This window comes from Pogona vitticeps, chromosome 3, assembly GCF_051106095.1.
Source record: "Pogona vitticeps strain Pit_001003342236 chromosome 3, PviZW2.1, whole genome shotgun sequence".
In the NCBI taxonomy this organism is placed as follows: domain Eukaryota; kingdom Metazoa; phylum Chordata; class Lepidosauria; order Squamata; family Agamidae; genus Pogona; species Pogona vitticeps.
This window is the reverse complement of record NC_135785.1, coordinates 32698781-32704780: the sequence shown is the minus strand read 5'-3', so window position 1 is coordinate 32704780 and position 6000 is coordinate 32698781. Positions and strand designations below refer to the sequence as shown.

General features: G+C 39.0%; 1 protein-coding gene across 1 annotated transcript in view; it reads left to right on the top strand.

The window, feature by feature from the left end:
- Positions 1 to 2175: 2175 nt before the first annotated feature.
- Positions 2176 to 6000, top strand: part of PLS1 (plastin 1) — a 61286-nt gene continuing 57461 nt past the window's right edge. Inside the window, exon 1 of the mRNA XM_020802005.3 lies at positions 2176 to 2436. The gene's annotated coding sequence lies outside the window, so the exon portion shown is untranslated. The remainder of the gene's footprint in view (positions 2437 to 6000) is intronic.

Genomic DNA, 6000 nt, shown 5'->3' with positions numbered 1-6000 from the left:
GGGTGGGCCAGCGTATAAATCTATCTGCCTGTCTTAATAAAACCAACCAGCCAACCAATAAATGAATATTGATTGTATTATCATATCAGTGTTTACCAGATTTTGGCACTGGAACCCGAAAGGAAACTCCCTTGTTTTCTTGTAGCCCAGCTGCCTCTAAAAAGCAGATGATAAGGAGGAGGATTTATGTACCCAGTATGAAAAAGGCTGGAGGATTTGTGAGTGCAAGGATGTCAGAAGCATTTAGCAAGGACCACCCAACTGTGTCTGTAGTGCAAACCACCTTCCACAAATTGCTATTAGGGGGTCAGCGAGCATCTCAACCATAGTAGTGTTCCATGAGACTCACTGTTAGATACAACAGATAATCCTCCTTCAATTTATTAATTTAAAATATTTCTATCTCACCTATCTCCCCAAATAGACGCAAGGCAGCTTTCTACAAACTCTGAAGAGATACTATTTTAACCAATTACTATTATATTTGTGAAGACAGCAGGGCCTGGCGTGCTCTGGTCCATGGTGTCACAAAGAGTTGGACACGACTCAACAACTAAACAACAACAAATTATATTTGTGTCTATTTATTACATCTAAATTTCACCTTTTGTCCAAGGAGGTCAAAGAGATAAACATGGTTCTTCCTCTTTATCATCTCAGCAATCATGGGACAGAGTGAACGGTTGTGACTAATCCTAGCTGACTTGGACTTGAACTTGTGTCTTCACAGTCCTCATCCAACACTGACCCTACACTAAAGAGTCATAAGAATTTGGGCTCCTGAGGCAGGCATTGGCGCCTGAGGCACGGGCATGAATCCCACCTCCCAAGAAAAAGGAAGAAAATAATAGTGTCTCCCATAAAGAAATACTGTAAAAGAAAAAATGTATATGCATTCAATGAGAAAAACCAGGCAAAGAATGCTAGAGGGTGTTGTTTATTTTCCTAACACTCAACAATATATTCGCCTCTAGATTTTGGCATGCTCTAAATTTTGGTGCCCAAGGCGAAGCCTCAATTGCGTTGCCCCAGTTAGAGTCCTGCCACACTGCCTCTTGTGACTTTACATAATTCCCAATATACTAGTATGAATTTCTACTACAGAGCAGGGCATTCTTCAAATTCCAGAAGCACCAGCCAGCATGGATAGTAGTAAGGAATGATGGAAGCCGTATTCCAAAACATCTAGAGGTCCACATGGTCACCACCCCTGGATTCCTATATGCTTCCTTTCACTGTAAATAAACACCAGTTCTATGTATATCTGACTTTCAGTTTTCATATTCTTCCATATTGATACACAAGGTCATGGAATGATAACTAGGATTAAGCTGGAAGACACATATTTTAGAACTTCTATTTTTGGCTGGGAATAAGTACATATAGGATTGAATTTATGAATTTAGTTCAAATCTAGTCAGATAAAAGTAAGAAAAAATTAGAACAGAAAGACGGATGGATCTTCAGAACTTTGAAGAGTAGGCAGTTTTGAAAACCAGAAACAAAAATATATTTATGAAAGGAACTGTTTAATTAGTCTAGCACATAACAAAATGCAAAATAAAAGGTACAGCCACCTACGAAATACATAACATAATGCCACATATAGTAAACTTAATTCTTAGCAAGTTTCATAAGATTAACTCAGTTGATCCAATCCAAGGTGCAGCCAGATCATATTCGTGTTTCCTTCTCATTAAATCCCACTGGGTGGATGGGAGTTAGTTCCAAAATACATGAGGAACTGTAACAGCAAGCTGCAGTCCTAAACACATTTTTGAGCAAGATACCGTGGATGCTAGTTATACTTCTATTTTCTCATGAGCCAGCCAGGGTGTAGTGGGTAGATAGCTAACTAGGATTCGTTAGACTTGGGTTCAAATCCCCGCTTGGCCCAGAAACTCATTGGGAAGAGTGGCACCGGTAAAGCCACACTTTAAATATCTCACATACCTCGGAAACCCTACTAAAGTCGCCAGAACTCAGAATGGACTGCACTGGATAAAAATGACTTGGACCGCTCAAAATATTAAATTCCACTCCCTTGAGTTTAAAAAAAAAAGATGAAGACGATGACAAGCATCTGGAAAAGAAGCCCATGGAAATCGGTTGCCTTTTCTCCCACCTCCGCAAGATAATCGCGAGAATTTCATTCCCCTAGTGACAAACCTCTGAGCCACTGCCTCCCACCTCCTTTACAGAGCGCATTCATCTGCCCTGAACCCGCCTCTCAGTTCCGACGGCTCAAGGGGATTGACTTGTACAGCTGCCAGTCAGTAATGCAGGGACCGGCTTGCAGGTGTCCTGGACTTTGCAGCCCTTAGTGGAGCTTCGTCGGGCGTTGGAGCCGGAGCCTGATCGAGAGCTAGTTGCAGAACTACAGAAGCGGGAGCGGGCAGGTGGGGGGGCAGAATCCAACCCCCGCTTGAGGCACAGGTACTTCCCCCCCCGTCCCCTTGCAAGGGCAGATGGAAAGACCGGCATCCGTTTTTGCACCTTTTCTTCCTTGATTCCCCCTAGGAAGGTTGTTCATTCATAATGTCAGACGTATGTTTAGATATTGTGCAACTTTAGAGGTTACTGCCGGTTTAGTTTCGTGAGTTTTAGTTCAGTCTTTTTCACTGTTACGATAGCTTCTGAGGTAAACAAGCCTACATATTTTCCAAGAAACGTTAGTTAGAGAACATTTGCAGAAAGTACTCTGGAGTACTAAAAAGGCAGGTCAGATCTTATTTCCATAACTGTTTTTCTTAGCAAAGGTTTCTTTTCAGTGAATTAATAACGCACACAGTGACATTTCCTATTATGGCTGCTATTAAAAATCAATATAATATTATTTGGAATTGTGTTATACCTTATACAAGCAGAATATGAAGGCATATATTTTAGTTCCTGTAGTTTTGTGTTCCCTATAGGCAAAACTATACAATATTTTCTATAGGTTACATAAGGGTGTGGGTACAAAGGACAGGTATGATGTCAGATTTTAAACTTCAGAGATAAAATGTGGGTCAATATGTTTTTAATTTAATCAATAGCTTATTGAGAAGGCTCATTATCTGACAAAAGTATGGCAGGAGTATAATTCTCAGCAAGCAAATATGCTGATCACAAAGCCTGCTCCTTCAGTTCTGAAACTGTTTTAATGCTTTAAGTCTTACCAAGTGCAGAAAAACTTACTCTCAAGAATATGTGCTTAGAATTATTGTAAAATATAGTATTGGTATCATAACATGATTGTGCTTTAGGGCTTTGTATGTATGTGTTTGTGTTTTTGTTAGTATGATGTATGCTTTTAAAACAGCTATTGGCAATGTGTTCTTCATTCAGTATCTAGCAACAGAGAGACATTTCCTTTCCTTTCAGAAAATATGTGCTCATCAGTGAATTCCATATATTTTTCTTGTCTTATACTTTCAAATACAAAAGTGTATCTGAAAAAATACCAAAGAATTGGGACATTGGGATTCTTTCAGCTACCTTTATTTCTTACTTCTTTTCCTGCTGTTTTTGGTCCTTGAAGAGGAAATTAGCAACAAATAACCTCAACGTCTAGCTTGTTGCTTATTGTGTTAGATAGGAAGAGAGGAGAATGAAAAATTCATGGAGTGCTGTGGACTAGAGCAGACCAGTGCTCTTGCATGGCTGGAAATTCTCAAATATCCCTATTGTTTTCTGTGGAATTTAAATACTTATCTAATATGTTTCTAGAAGGTATCAAGGTAACTTTACAAATGTTAGCTGATAGCATATTGCGGGAGTTAATACTGCTGGTTCTCAAAAAATAAAAATAGATACTTTCCCCATGGAATGTGCAGTGTGTGGGGGATGATGAAATTCTTGATTAAAACTACTTCTGGACTGAGTTAGTTTTCTTTAGGTCAGGAAGCAAATAACCAGTTCGCTCATGATCTGGGAGTTACAATAAGAGCATTGTACCCCCATCTGAATATCAGTTTCATGGGAGTACTCATGTTAGCCTGTTGCAGCACAAAAATCCTAGTTCTGAGGACCAGTGTTGGTGTTCAATGAGCCCAACATCTTTTCTGCTCACATCTTGATTGCCGTGTGCTCTTCCTTCACAGTGTGAAGGCAAATAAAAACATTCTGCTGCTTTCTTCTCCAAGATGAAAGCAAGAGAGAGCTGGCCCTGTGGAATTACTTAACTTTTTAATTCTCCTTGGGACTGGGCTGTAGTTTTTCAGAAAAGAAGTGTGGATTGTCTACCCAGAATGTCTCTGTGTAGCATGCCAGTAGAGTTGAATACTGTATACAGGTATAGTAAGCAGCAAAGCTAAGAATACCATCTCATAGCTCAGTGGTTTAGATTGGGAGTTAAATTCCCCACTGTGCCTCCTTACTGGACTCGATTCACTGATCATTGTCTCTTTCACTATACATATCTAGGATTCAAAGATCATTCTCCCAGATGTGGAAAACTATACAGTATTATGAAATTGTATTCTTAACTACGGATGGAAGCGCCTAATACTTTTTTAAGCACATAGACAATAACTGAAGAAAATTTAATTTACATTTGACTCTTGTCTACACATGAATCAGTTAGCCTGTCTGTTTCATTCCTTTAGAATTCAGTAGCTGTTTGTTCTGTAACCTGTTAAGGACTTAAGGTGAAACAAAACAGATTTTTGTTATTTCTGTGGAGACAGAAACTGCAATTGAGAAAGGCTTCTAAATACTGCCTAGTGGCTGAAATTCAACAGTAAACTGCTAATAGAGTAGGCCCATTGAATCAGTGAAAACTTGGTAAGTCAACTCCTTCATAAGATCCACTGATTCAGTGGGTCTACTCTAGTTGCAACTTAGTATGCGAAGCAACAGGATTTCAGCCAGTGTGGATATAAGCTGGATGTTACATTCCTAGCATTTTCAATGCACCATCCTTTCTCCAAGGGCCCTTATATCACACTGGAAAGGGTGCTCAGAAGATGCAACCAAGAAGGGGAGAAGTAGCTGCTTTACTCAGCATTTTGTTATGTTCATTAATACACTACTGGTTAGTCAAGAATAACAGACAAGTTCACCAGTGTTCAGATGAGGAGTAACAAAGGCAATAAAGTGTCAATGTATACAAGAAAAGTAGCTCATGCATTCACAGAGTTTCTTATTAAAAATCTTAGCCATCTGGGTGTTACAGCATTCTTGATAATCAATGTGACCAGTAGCACTTGTGTCCATATATGGTAATGAAACTGTCAGCATAACTGACAGGCTCACCTTTGAACACACTGTTTTTTGCTTTTTGCTCAGAACACATTGCAATCACAACTTTCTCTTAGAACTTGCAATGATAAAGTGAAAGGACGTTGTAGAGAGAGGAATATCTGATGTGTGGTGGTTGGCATGTTTTTTGTTTTGTGGTTTTCTAAAATTCCCTATATCACAAATAAGTTATTGGAAACAATAATTAGATGTGTGATAGTTATTATTCTAGCTATAATGCTGTTTTTTTCATAAAAATACAAACAGTAGGAGAAATTAGTTGACCCATCATAGTTGATACACAATACTACTAAGAATATTGTTATCCTTGGAGTTCTACACTGTACTGTAGATAACTGAGAATTACTTCTTACTGACATTTAAGAATGTTAACAAAGTTCATATAATAGGGGTACAGTTTAAGAATGACTGCTGTGTATCAGATATCAATGCATTCTCAGGCTTTGTGGTACTCCAAGGTAGTCAAAGGTGTTCACAGAAGGAAACAGTTCTCTTCCTCCCTGGCAGGCATTTCTCCCTTCTGAAAAGAATCTCTAGAGGGTTAGAGAGGCTCCTGAATTATGCAGGGATTGAGCAGAGAGAAGATATTCTACAAACCGCTGCCTAAATTAGGGTTTATTGCTTCCTGGCTCCTCCTCCTTCTCATACTTGTTCATGAGGATTCACTGACCTTCCACAGAGATTTTTCAAGGGCTAACTTGAATGGAGAGAACAGGAAACATTCTTTCAGTTAACTTATCTTAAGATCCAAACTAA